The sequence below is a fragment of the Podarcis bocagei genome (genome assembly GCF_964188305.1).
Source record: "Podarcis bocagei genome assembly, chromosome: 9".
In the NCBI taxonomy this organism is placed as follows: Eukaryota; Metazoa; Chordata; class Lepidosauria; order Squamata; family Lacertidae; genus Podarcis; species Podarcis bocagei.
The window spans coordinates 32,755,447-32,769,402 of record NC_138134.1 but is presented as its reverse complement, the minus strand read 5'-3'; the positions used below and the strand labels follow the sequence as shown (position 1 = coordinate 32,769,402).

At 46.0% G+C, this 13,956-nt stretch overlaps 1 protein-coding gene across 3 annotated transcripts in view; it reads right to left on the bottom strand.

Moving 5' to 3' along the window:
- SCRG1 (stimulator of chondrogenesis 1) overlaps positions 1-11,314 on the bottom strand; it is a 77,110-nt gene extending 65,796 nt beyond the window's left edge. For 2 of the 3 annotated variants that reach the window (XM_081209188.1, XM_081209189.1), the window contains exon 1: positions 10,987-11,314. The gene's annotated coding sequence lies outside the window, so the exon portion shown is untranslated. The remainder of the gene's footprint in view (positions 1-10,986) is intronic. The other variant, XR_014011819.1, reaches the window with a different exon arrangement.
- Positions 11,315-13,956: the final 2,642 nt, after the last annotated feature.

Here is a 13,956-nt window from a genome sequence, read left to right as displayed (position 1 = left end):
GGCTTCCTGGGAACGTACTCCCTTGGCTTTTCTGGTGGTTTCTTCAGAGTAATCCTATTCGGAAATGGACTGCAACCCTACAGCATCTTTGATATGTTGCCATTGATAACAAGAAAGCTATTTCCTAGACTTGAATGAAATCCTTAAAGTCTTGAAGGAGTCCTATTTATTTCTGAGCAAACGCCTTGAGGATCACTGCATCCCTGTCTTCGGATATATAATGGCATACTTCTTGAATATGGCAATCTGGTTTAGCTGATGGACCAGTTAATCATTTATCTTACTTACAATTGTGTGGGAGTGTCTACGCGCCAGCAGTATAACTAAAATCCGTGGACTATTACGGAGGCACTCTTTGGAAACTGCCAGTGTCTCCATTATAAAATGCTTCCTTTGAAGAGTTTTATAACACATAAAAATTTGCTCTGGGCAGAACATTAACATATCAAGTCTCACGCCAAGAGTGAATTTTATGGATATGATTATTTATTTACATTTAGGGGAGGAGGGAGTTTGCCCTCATTCTTTCAATCCTTTCTCAATGTTATTCATACTTTTATCTACTTTTTAAAATTGTCTTTTAAAATAAATAATTCTTATCATTCTTCTGCATTCATTTCAACCCACAACAAACCCTGGCCTTTAACACCTGAGAGATTTATTTTAGGATACACACAATTCTCTTATAGCCTGTTTTAACTGTTTATAATAATGCATTTTAAAATTATTGGAATTCCTCCTCGCTTCTTACCTGGGGGAGGTAAGAAATCTAATTATTAATTTTATTAAGAATAACTATCCTTCATCTTTCAGCGTGCTGCATAAAACGTATCTCTAATTTTGTTATTATTAAAGGGTGGTGTAAATTTTATTTTAAAAATCATTTTGTAATAATTTGTTATGAATGAAAATAAAACGGTAGTATGTCTGCTGCTGAATAGTTCTTCCCTTCTACATACCTGACGATTCCTTTGTATTAAGTCTTCCCACTAAAAACAGGATGTGACGGGACTTCCAGAACCCCAGACTAACAGGCCTCCAGCGCCTATGCAGAAGATCTATGTTGTATATTCAGACATTTCAGAATCTTAACTGGACACAGGGGCAAAAAAACCACGAAGAATTAGAAGAAAAGAGAAAAGAGGTGATGTTATAGTCAATGAGGACTGCACTGGATATTTAAAATGTGTCATTAGGCCTTTTTAATGTATTTTAAATGGTTACGAAAGTAATTAGGTTACATAGGCTGTGCATTAGCGGTCGCTGATAGTGGTGAACTTGAGAAACAGCTTAGACCACACCACAAAACAGGGATGAATGCCTGAGCCATACATAGGTCATCATTCATCATAAATCCTGAGTGCCCGAAATGCATGGCAAGTGGTTTTTACATTGAATCTTAAACAGGATTTAGCGAAAGAGTATAACTCATAGACATAAGCACAAAAACAGAAAGATTGAATCGGGATCCCAACCACCTCTTAAAAAAAGAAAAAAATCACGAGAAACAATCGTCTCCATGGCAGCTCAGTCTAGAATATAATATCATAATTATTGCGTCCAATTTCCCAGGATTTGTGCTTTCGAATTGGCATTATCGTTTCCTCCAACAAGCTTGAACGAACAGTTGATTAAAGAATTAACTTTTTTTTCAACCAGCTGCCAGCTATTTTATTAAAAACAAGCCAACAAACAAAAACTCCCATCGATTCACTGAACTAGAGGGCAAAAGAGGGCTGGCATTGAATTGAAAATGCTTTGTCCTAAATGAACGGTTTCAAATACTGTACGTGGGATTTTTTTTTATGTTGTCCGGAGTCTTTCCTGCATCCCTCACATCCGGTAAGAATAAAGCCCCCGCCCAGAGAATCGGAGCTAGAGGATTCATCTGTCTGCTGCTGGCTGCAACTCCCAAGTTACTGGGAAGCAAAAATCTCATTGGATCCACATCGGTGCTTCGGGTGCTCTGCACGCAGTTAAGATCACCCGGAGCGGCCCAGTTAAGTTTTACAACACTTTAACCACGAAAAGGTGGATTTCTTCTCCATTATTACATTTCAGGTTTATGGGAGGCAGGAGCAGGTATGCTACACGCCTTTTAAAACCAAGATGGCAAAACATAAAAGTCTCCAGCCTCCGGGACTGGGCAAAGCCTCTGAAGGAAGAGCCGGAGGATCTTCGAAACGAGGGAGTTATGAGCCAGCCGCGAGTAGGAAGCCATGCTGTGATACCTTAAAAGAAGACGTCATCTGCTCCAATGTATTCCACGGAAGATCAGGTTATAATACAGCAATAGGTCTGCAGTAATGCAGTAGGGATGGGCATGGATGGACTGCAGGACTATTTTAAAGTGGTGTCAGCCTGCCTACTTGGGAGTCTCAGTTCTGTTAACCTAACACAGGCATGTGTTAGGTTAATAGGAAACAATGGGGATGTTTGGGGGGGGGAACCATAAGCTGGATATTTTAAAACGTTTTTTGCTTTAAGCAATACACTTCCACACACCGTTAAACAGGCTGCAGCAGCACAACTCCTCAGATATATACCGGAAGAATATGTATAGCTCACCTCATGGCCTGGGTGCTTAACACAGATTAAGTGCCCAGGAGGAGCCACAATGTGACCGCGGTTTCTACCTTCTTCTTGAGTTAGATTGCCGCGGTGGTGGGACAGAGTTGTAAGAATCCTGTTGTTGGCTTTTGTCTGCTGACTTTACCATTAGGCAGTTAAATAATTAACTCTTATTTAAGTCAATATTATAGTCTTAGCGCGGGGTAGCATTCTGATTTCCTGCCTCGGGCAGAAAAGACATCTTGATCCTTTTCTGGTTGTTGATTACTGAAATGTTTGGCGTTGGCAGCATCCGGTGAAGTTTAATTCCAGTCCTCGGGTTTGTCTGTTGACTGCGGCGGCCTCCGTTTCCTGAACTTGAAAGCAGTGCTTTGAAAAGCAGCGATCCTATGCATGCTTCTTTGAAAGCAAACGCCGCTGAACAAAGTGAAACTTGCTTTCAAGCAAACGTATTTGGAATTGGCCTGAATCATTACCCTTGTGTTGGGTCCTATGCTATGATTGTGCCAGGGAGGGAGAGGGAAAATGAAGAAGCATCTGAATGACATTGCTAATGAGTTTTTCCTTGAAGGGTTCGATAATCTGCCATAAACGAGGCGGGGAAAGGGAAGTGGGTATAGTACAATGGGGGTGGGGAGAGAACCCACCCACCCATCAACAAAACTGAATTATTACAATGATAGCAATGCGCCAGTGAAAGAAAACAATTAAGGAGTTTTTGCAGATTTTCGATCGTGCTCTTCTGGAAAACAGGGTGCGTGTGGATGGCCCGATCCGAATCAAGTGGCAGTCGATTCCACAGGAACTAGCAACCCCCTCTGCATCCTCTTCGCTTCAAAGCTCGGCCCAGGAGTTGAGTGATTGCGGATCGCAGTTATGAAACGGACGAGAGGCCATTCTGAAGGAGAATAACTCCGGTAGCCCGAGCAGACCTCTTCAGACCTCGCCTCTGCGTCGCGAGCGTTTCCCATACAAGTTCTTCATATTTCACAAGTTTCTGACATTCCTAACTCCAGTGGAAATGCTTTCAAGAGTACTTCCAGGAGGGGCGGAAGGAGAGCGGGGGTAGTTGGGGAGAGAGGTCTGTAAATGCGCAGCCCCTTGAACTACATAGCATTTTATGGGCACTGAAAACCATCGAAATTGCCCATAAGGCTCCTCGATTTGTCTGTATACAGTCATGATATAGAATAACGACGCATTTAATGTTTCAAATCGCCGGCGGAGTAAACCAATTCTCAGGTGTAAACGATTACAAAACGCCTTAATAGCCGTCGCCGTTACATGCAATTTACCGCACTCCCCTCACTCCACCCTCTTTGTTCCTTGTTCGCATAGTTGTGATTTACAGACCCGCTCGAGCGCTAGGGTGGTGGCGCTTTGATTCCAGCATTAAGACTGAGCCAGTAATTCCCTAACTAGCCTAGACAAGGAGAGGGAGAGGATCTGGCTGGGAAACGATTGCAACAACGAGTCCCCAAACCTAGAGGTTCGTCTCAAGGAACTGCTGCAATTTCTGGTTTCGAAAGAAAGAAAATTCAGTCCTTGACTCGGTAGTTGCTCTTTTTATTTTCTGGGGCATTGCTACAGACGAAGTACAGCAACCAAAAATAGAAACCCGGCGCGCTTAAACAGAAGTGCCTGCGTTCTAGCAGACTTCCAAATAACAGCTGAATTCTGCACACGTCTCTTGAAAAATGACAATGCAATCCTAACCAATAATAGCGGTTTTCTAGACGGAGCTGTTGTATCAGTCCCACTGATTATTCAGAGCAAGATGTTTCCAAGGAAGTTTCCTTAGGATCCACTTGCAAAACCTTTCTAATCAATGGGATTTATTCCCAAATTTGTGAGGTGCAATGCTAGTTCAGCTTACTTCAACATTGGGGGGGGGGGGAAACGGGCATGAATCCTTGTCCTTCGGCTTAACAGGACTGTGGATCGGTTGTTTACTAAGAGCAAATTAGCGGTCAGATGTTTCTACTGCTATTCAGATCTCCATACTTTGCTCTCCTTAATTCTACAAAGCCCATTGTAGAATTTATTCCAGACTCTGTATTTCAAATGGAATAGAATTCCTATAGTGCATTTACTTGGAGGTGCCCCCGGGATCTACTTTCAAGTCAGTCTGTTTGTCTCAGCCTTAGTGACTTTAAAAATTGCACTTGCGTTTCTAGTGGAAATTTCGTTTCAACTCAAATGAGGAACTTTGTATGGTCTCATGACAGTCCCAAAGACCCCCAGCCTTGATTTGGGCTCTGGTTAGGCCTATTATAATCAATGAAAAGTTTTTAGTGATTCATTTCCTCTCTCTCTCTCTTTTTTAAAAGCAAGCTAAAGGAACATCCATTTCAAACAAAACTAGGGATGAATTTGAGGGCAGCTTTAAGAGGCCATGTTAATAAATTTGTATCAACTGAACTGTTATAGGGTTTTGCTCCACTAGCTGCCATGTCTTTAACTGATCAATAGACTAATCAACCACTTCACATTAAATTTTTCTCAGTCTTTAAGTGCCGTTCTGAGGATAGGGCAATCTGAACAGTAGATGATTGGAACTGAAGCTGACTTTGTAGTTGCTACAAATAGTAACCTGCTTGCTTATAAGTAATTTAAATTTAAATAAATTAACCTTCACTTGGAAGAAAAGAGTGTTTCTTTAAGGAAAAAATCGGCATGTGAGCACCATTAAATGATGGGTCACCCTTTTTCAACTGAAATCCATTCGATTTGGCTACAATGGGGGTACTTGGGAGAAAATCTCATTGAACTTGGCAGGACCGGTTTTTTTAATGAAAATCTTTCTCTGGCACACAACCTGGGAGTCAGTCCATCTGAAATCATCCCGAATAGCAAAGAGTAGCTTGTGCCCACTTAAAGGCCAACAGATTTATTGTGGGATGAACTTTCGTAGACTAGAACCCACCTCACTTGGTAATATGCAAGGTGCGTTGTACATACACACACTTGTATGGGGGGGTTGGGATGGTGAAGAGTGGGGCCAACGAAATCTAAGACGTATAGCAGATCTGTGTACAGGACAAGAACAAAACTTCTCATTCATAAAATCCACTCTATTCTGTTGGGTACCCATCAAAACCTGAGGCAGCAAACCTTACCCTGTCCCAGCCTCGGTTGATTGGAAAGACCCAAGGCGGCTCCAGAGTAACTAAACAGCGTAAGCACAGCTAAAGGATGATTTCTACAATCTTTCCATTGGAAGGATATTGGTACTAACCTTAATAACCATCGCCGGCTCCTGGGCTAAATGCCATGCGTTTTGACTGAGTTGGGAGTCCTAGGTGATTTCACAGGGCCTTACTTGCAAGTAAACGAGTTTTGGATCTCAACCTGCCGAATCTGTACTCTCAGATTGTATTTATTATTATTACTACAGTACTTCAATTTACACAACACTTTCAAGCAAGCCAGTCCACGTGAAGTCTATCTCTATCTCTATCTCTATCTCTATCTCTATCTCTATCTCTATCTCTATCTCTATCTCTATCTCTATCTCTATCTCTATCTCTATCTCTATCTCTATCTATATCTATATCTATATCTATATCTATATCTATCTGCATTCATTTTAAAGGCAATTTGGTCTCAGTGCCAGCAATGCTTACTCAGAAATAAGTCCAAGTGCTTTCCAAAGCGCTTTCCCTCAAGTACAGAAATGGGAGAAAACTGTGCACGCAGGATTGCAGCCTCACAGCATATAGACGTTTCCTCAGAACAAAGTATGGTAATCCTACGCACATTAATTTTGGAGTGGGTCCCATTGAACAGAATGGAAAGTTTCGTCTGAGCAACCCTAATCAATTCTGGGCAATGATGGACGCTTAAGATTCCCCACCGCCAATTTGGTAATCACCACTATCAGGGATGCAATTTGAATGAAATATTGGGGGGGGGGGGCAGGTAAGCCCCGCTTCGCGAAACGGATCATGCATGCACACTATTTGAATGGCAATGCCAACCAACATTTTGGGGGCGGGGCGGTAGCCTCCTCAAATATTTTGTGGGGGGAGGGGACCTCGGTCCCTAGGATACTGTTGGCTCTTACACCCACTATAATCCCCTTCCTATATGAAAAAGAAGCGTATCGGCTAACAACAACGAGGACAACAACAACTTTTTCCTTCGCGCGCACGATAAATTATAGTCACCTTGTCAAACCAGTGGGAAATCTAAATCACTCCATATTCTCAAAAAGTTACAGAGTGGTGGGAGAAACGATTTAAGATATTAGATCTCTCTGGAAATGGGAGATCGCTCAGGCGAGCTGGTTTCTGTGTATGTGTGTATTCGCGCTCGTTGTGGTGTGGATTGGGGAGGGAGTGGCGGGAGCGGGCCTGGCGATTGTTTACTGTTCTCCTCGCCGCCTCCTCCGAGCGCGCCCTGCAGGCTCCTCGGTCCCGGGGACTTTGATGGGAGCGCGACTGGACAATGAGCAGAGTCTCCCTTTCTCTGGCACGCCGGCCGGAGCCACTTGGGAGGTCCTGCCCAACTAAGGCAGCCACCGCTAACAACTCCCAACAGGAGACTTCGTGGACCAGCCCAGGGTCACAATTAAAAACAAGCGCTTAAAAGAAAAGAAAAGAGACCTATCAAAGGCTGTGGGGGCAAGGGGAGCGAGCAGTCTGGAAAGAAAAAGCCACTTCCATTCATCAGAGGCCAGGAAGGCCGGAGCCCGCTCCCCTCCCCCTGTCCCACCCCGGTTTAGCTGGAGCCTTTGCCAAGGCTGTTTGTTTGTTTGTTTGTTTGTACCAAGGGCGTCTTCAAGCTGGGGCCATTTAAGCCGAAGACTAGCTTGAGAGCAAGTCCTCCTGAATCCCGCGAGGCTGCAGGCGAAGAGGGTGGGTCAGTTGTGATGGGAAGAAACTCTCCAGAATTCGGGAGTGTGGCGAGGACTGTCAAAACACATTCGCAGGAGGAAGAGAGAGGCATTGCAGAGGCAGCCTCAGCCTCACCCCAGGGACCCGCTAATGGGAGTGGGCGAAGGGTTGTCTGAAGCACCCACCGGCTTCTCTGCCTGAGTACAAAACCCTTTTTGTTATTTTCCAAAATTCCCTCTGGAACTTGCTTGCAAATAAGGCGCCAGTCCTCTTGCTTCGTAGAAAGTCCTGTTGAACTTAATGGGGCTGACTTTTGAAGAGCCATCTATGACCTATAGATTTGCGCTGCAAGTGTTGTGTCACCACAAAACCATACAAAACTAAGCCATGATCAGTCACCGGTTCTTACTCTCTTACTGCCTTATACTAAAAGTCAAGGATTCCCCTTTAATTGGTGGGATTGCCTTGCACATAACAGGAGCTTCTAAGGAAACTTACTGATAATAATAAAAATAATGATAATTTTACTGTTTATATCCTGCCCATCTGGCTGGGGGTTGCCCCAGCCACTCTGGGCGGCTTCCAACAAATATAACAACACAATAAAACATCAAACATAGAAAAACAAAGAATATATATCTTGTGCCTTGCAGCTGTGCAAACCCGATACGAAACACCGGGAAGGCTAAGAATCCTATATAGACTTATTTTTTATTAAGTTCCATTCAGCTCAATACGACTTAACTTCCGTGTTAACATCCACAGGCGGATAAGGATGATAATAATAATAATTAATTTTTAATTCCTCGCCCATCTGGCAGGATTCCAGCCTAATCCTTTGTACGTTTACTCAGAAGTAAGCCTCGTTTCCAGGTTACTGTGCACGTGATTACTAGATGCTTCAAGACCCACCGGCTTTCGGGTCCAGCCAGATAAACTGCGTTGTGGATCTCCTGCACAGTCCACAATCTAGGGGAATCAATGGGATCCTGCTTGGAGCTGAGCTGAATTCAGTCCCCATTAAAGCCACGAACCTGATCGAAGAACATCTCACTGGGCTGTAATTATATGTAATGATTCTAGATTTCAGGTAGGTAGCCGTGTTGGTCTGACGCATTCGGAAAAAATAATAAATAAATAAAAAAATTGTCCAGTAGCACCTTATACACCAACTAAGTTTGTTCTGGTATAAGCTTTCGTGTGCATGTATCTGAAGAAGTGTGCATGCACATGAAAGATACCAGAACAAACTTAGTTGGTCTATGAGGTGCTACTGGACAATTTTTTATTTTTTATTTTTATATGTAATAATATTACACACGGTTTTATGAACTAAAGGAGGCATTTGTTGTGGCGTCCTTGGTGGTATTTTACCTACAGGAACAATGACAAGTGATAAAACAAGCCACATCTTTTTGAAGATTGGATCCCTTCCGTCGCTAAAATCAAGCCATGACACCGGCCGGTGATTTGCACTGGACTATTCCGATTTATTTTGTTTCACGTTCATGCGATCATAGAGAAGAAACAAAGCGGCGCATCTGTCCATCGGGACCTCGCCGTGGTTGGCTCAGTCCTCATGTGAAGGAGCAAAGACGCTTTGTTTCCAAATCACTCCCGTTTAAGAGCCGAGGGACCAAGTGGTGGCGACCGCTCCCTTGAAAGAGAGCACGAACGAAAACGCCTGGGCGACCCTGCAGTCTAAACCCCAAGAAGCTTCCTCACCGCCTCTTTCCATTTTCCCCACATTAAAAAGATATAGGAACCAGGAATTAGAAAGCTCCCGTATTGGAACGGTAAGAGACTGGTAACAACTCCCCACCAAAGATGCGATTACTAGGGTGATCCTGAAATTACCCACAAGTAAGTCACACTGGCTAGACCTTTCTGCTTAGAGTGGTGGGGACGGGACAAATCCAGGCTCAAATAAGCCTCATTGAACATAGTGGGAACTAACGCGATACAAAAGGGTGACGTTGCAGGGAACCAGGAACCAAGGAATGCCCATTCATTGGATTTTCCCTCCAGACAAAATGTTCCGAGGATCAGGGTCCAAGCATATATATAAAATCGCCACTTCCTTGGAAAGAGTGGCAAAACCTACATTCATTTTAGTGGAGTTGGATTGCAACCCATATTGCTAAGGGCATTTCTTAAATAAATAAATGGAACTTTTTCTTTTTCTTTTACTTATTCCAAGCAACAATAAAGTGCCAGCTTTAAAACTGAAGATATCCTGGGAGACTGGCACCTCTATTTAAAAGGAAGAAAAGTTCAATAGCGTTTCATTAGTAAAATCTGTTTCCCAGTAAAATCAACAGCAAAACTCTGAATGAATCTGATTGCTCACCAGAATTATAACCCTAGCCCTTTACTTTCTCAAGGCAAGGATGGACTCTTCCAAAACACTGTCTTCGAAGTAGACATGTATGATCTGGGTATCAATATATGGCGTGTATATGACACACAGGGTTGCGTGAACACACGAACCCTGCAGCTTTCTGATCCCAAACCCGGTTTAAGCGCCTCTCATTGGCGTTGATTGCTGAGAAAACCTAAGCATGCCAGTTTAGAAGACAATCCCGTTTAAATCAGTGGGATTTACTTGAGAGTAATCAACCATAGCCAGGATCCTCCCACTTTAAAAGCCTGATTCTCCACACTCACCGTCTGCATCTTCAAGTGGTCCTTGAACCACGCGAGTAAACCCTAACATCCTGAGGACTACATCCTTGGGCCAGTTTAGCAATCCAAGCAGAAATCAATTTACAACCCGGTCACTAACTTTTGCTAACTTGGAAGTGAAGCTGCGTGGCCCTGGAAGGCACTAAGGGCTGCAACCCTATGAATACTTTACTTGGGAGCAAGCCTCAGTGCAGGCAGCAGGACTTCTGAATAAACATAGGATTGTGCTAATCAGCGATTTAAGACGCTTTTTTAATTGGAAGGCGGATCCTGTCGCAAAATAAAACCGAGTCATAACTAAATATTCGGCTTAATTATTTTTGGAGCTCGTTGAGGGCGCAACAGCAGGGGCGGGGAAACCGACCTATCCGGACTGCTGGTGCCGACTCCTCAGTTTTTCAGGGTGTGGAATGAGGGATCGGGCCCCGCATTCAATCCAGATTACCAGCTCTACTGCCTGCCTATCTCAAGAACCTGCAGGTTAAAGAGTAGTGTATGTGTTTGTGTGTGTGTGTGTGTGTGTGTGTGTCCGGGTCCGCGCGCGCGCCTTCCCTGGGATAACTGAGTGCTCCTAACCACCCGCCCCCTCTCCTAGCCTTGTGCGGGAAGAGGCCCTAGCTCCGGAGCAGATCACAGAGAAACGTCGAGCCCCAGGGACTACTCCCTTTCTTGGCTGCCAAATATGCTCAAGGCCAGGCCCTTTCGGCCTCTCCAGGGCTCGGTGGCGCTGCGGGAGGGGGCTGCGCAGAGCTCCAGAGGGGCCGAGGGAGGGAGTCAAGTGCCTGGTCTGGTCCTAGTGGTCTGCCGACACCGCTTTCGTGTAAACGCGTGCCAACAGGACGAGGGCTCCCCCCCTTCCCCGCGTCTCCCCAAGGGCCCAGTTGTTAGTTACCTGAATTCCCTTCGCGGTGCGTTTCAGCGGCGTCGATCTCTCGGCGTCGTTTGGGGAAATAGGCTGAGACGAGGAAGGAGAACTGAGACGGCGGGTTGTTCTGGGGGAGCGGAGAGGTTAGGAGGGCGGGGAGAAAGTCCCTAAACTGGAGCCCTGAAAGACGGCCTGGACTTTCCCCGCCGGAGCTGACGAAGTGGGGCTGCAGCAGCAGGATCTGGGGAAGGTTTCTCCCTGGTTGGGGAGAACGTCGGTGGAAGAAGGGAGGGCGGAGGGCGGAAGGACGGGAGGTTTCGCCTGAGAAACTTAATCTGCCCTACAGTAGCGCCGGAGTCTGGGATGTGTCACCGCTGACAGCAGCCTCGACGGGGCGGGGGGCGCGCTCGCTCCCGTGCGCGCGCGCGCACACGGAGGCAAGTTGGTCAGTCAGGCGAGGGGAAGGGGCTGTGTGTGGGAGGGGGCGATCTATGACTTTTTTTGCGGGGGGAAGATTAAGAAGAGAGGGCGGCAGAGAGCCCTCCGACGCTAGCTGTTGAAGGGCAATGTCATGTTTCAAGGCCACCAAAGGCCATAAACTTCAAGCGGGGCTTTGCTGGGGCTCCTCGGAATGACTTTAATGAATAATTTCGGAGACAGTTACGGCTTTGAGGTAATTGCTGCCGCGGCTCTATGAAAGCCAGACGTGGCGGCTGGCTCGGGAGAGGGGAGCTCTTCCAGCCGGGCCACTCGCCTGGCTCCCGGCAGAAGCCGCTGGTTCAGCTTGAAGAGAAGAGCTGCCTGGCAACCCGCCCCGTCGGACCTGGAAATCCTTGAAGCCCCGGCGGGGAGGAAGGGAAAGGCCTTTCTGCGCACGCGCGATCTGGGAAGCTGTCCTCGACCCCGCTCTTCCAACTCTTAACAGTGCAACTCAGAAGTAAGCTCTGTGTGGAGTTCAATGGGCCTACCCCCAGGAAAGTACAGTACTTGCAGGATTGCAGCCCAACAGTCAGTGGAGGTCGATCCATTAGGGCGCTGCCCCACCCATCTCAATTTTTCTTCAGCCAGTCAACAGCGTAATCCCATCCATGTATATTTAAATGGCAATGCCCCGGGCGGGATTTAGGTTTGATGAGGCCCTAAGCTACTGAAGGTATTGGGGCCCTTTATATGTTCAGCTGTCCTTTGTCAACAACAAATTGTTGCTGTTTTTTGTGTTGAATATATGCTATATGGTAATTTATGGACCTAATAGGTATCTAAAGCCATTTGCACATGTTGCCATGCAACCAGTCCAGGCAAAATGTAGGCACCCTATATATAGAAATGAGCAAACCAGTGATATTTTAGGGAGCAGGCTAGCAGCCGGGGCCCATTACTTACATCAGAGGAGCCAACACAAGAAAAAACACTGTTGCTGTATGTAGGTTTGATTTTATTTGTTTTTTATCTTATATTTTGGAAATGTACATCCAGTTTTTTTCCCCTTTAATTTTTTTTTTGGTCCCCAAGAGAGTGGGGCCCTAAGCTGTAGCTTGTTTAGCTTATACGTAAATCTGGCACCGGCAATGCCCATCAACTTTGGGAGGGTTGGCCCCCTCAAATATTTTATTTATCAGCCCCTAGAAGTTGGCTCCTTTGGTGGGATCTGTCTGCAAGGCATTGAAATTAAGTTCCTGGTCTTCAGTTGTGTTCATGGTAGGTTGCACCATGTCCATGAGATGGATGGTGAATGCTCCACCAACCTTGGGTCAAAGACCCTTTATAGACATGAGAAGGGAGAGCCAGCATGGTGTAGTGGTTAAGAGCAGTGGACTTGTAATCTGGTGAACCGGTTCATGTCCTGGCTCCTCCACATGCAGCTGCTGGGTGACCCTGGGCTAGTCACACTTCTCTGAAGTCTCTCAGCCTCACTCACCTCACAGAGTGTTTGTTGTGGGGGAGGAAGAGAAGGAGATTGTTAGCAGCTTTGATAACACAGACCCTAGGGCTTGCTGATAAGAAGGTCGGCAGTTCAAATCCCCACGACAGGGTCAGTTCCCATTGCTCGGTCCCAGCTTCTGCCAACCTAGCAGTTTGAAAGCATGAAATGCAAGTAGATAAATAGGTACCGCTCCGGCGGGAAGGTAAATGGCGTTTCCGTGCGCTGCTCTGGGTCACCAGAAATGGCTTAGTCATGCTGGCCACATGAGCCGGAAGCTGTACGCCGGCTCCCTCAGCCAATAAAGTGAGATGAGCGCCGCAACCCCAGAGTCGTTTGCGACTGGACCTAACGGTCAGGGGTCCCTTTACCTTTAGGGATATCAAATCCAAACTCCTCCTCCTCCTCCTCTTCTTCAACTCTTGTTCTAAGGCAAGGTTTGCAGGGACCCCTGTGGTATGTTGGAGTCCACCATCTGCCCCAGCCAGCATAGCCAATGGCCAAGGGTTATGTGACTTCTACTCCAGCAACATCTGAAAGGCCCCATATTCCCAAACCTTGCTCTGAAGGCAATGTGTACAAGCTGCAATCCACTGCCCCGCTAATGTCCGTAGGCTCAGCCAACACTGACTTGGGAAGCAAGCTAAATCCAGCACAGAAGACAAAGGCGCATTGGCTTTACAGAAGATCTTCTATCTATGCTGCCTAAAGCTGGGGGGTGGGGAAATAACATTCTTCCCCCTGCATATTACATCTGATGCTGTATGCTTTGTTCTAAGGGTGGGCCGGGCAGAAATGCGTTTCATCTTACAACAGAATGTTGCTTTCATTTCCCATGGACACTCTCGGCAAAGCTAGCCTGGGTTAGAAGCTTCCGGCTCCAGCTGTTTTAAGGTACAGACAACAGAAAGACAGAGAGATCTGGGAGCAACATCGCCCTCTTGTCTGACAACCACGTGTTTCTTCAGTGAGCGGATCCTGTGACGTGAATGGGTCTTTGGTCTCCACTTGCAAAATGTGGCCTAGGCGTGAGCCGGATCCCGTGGCCACACAACCGGATCTGGTTCTACCCGTCA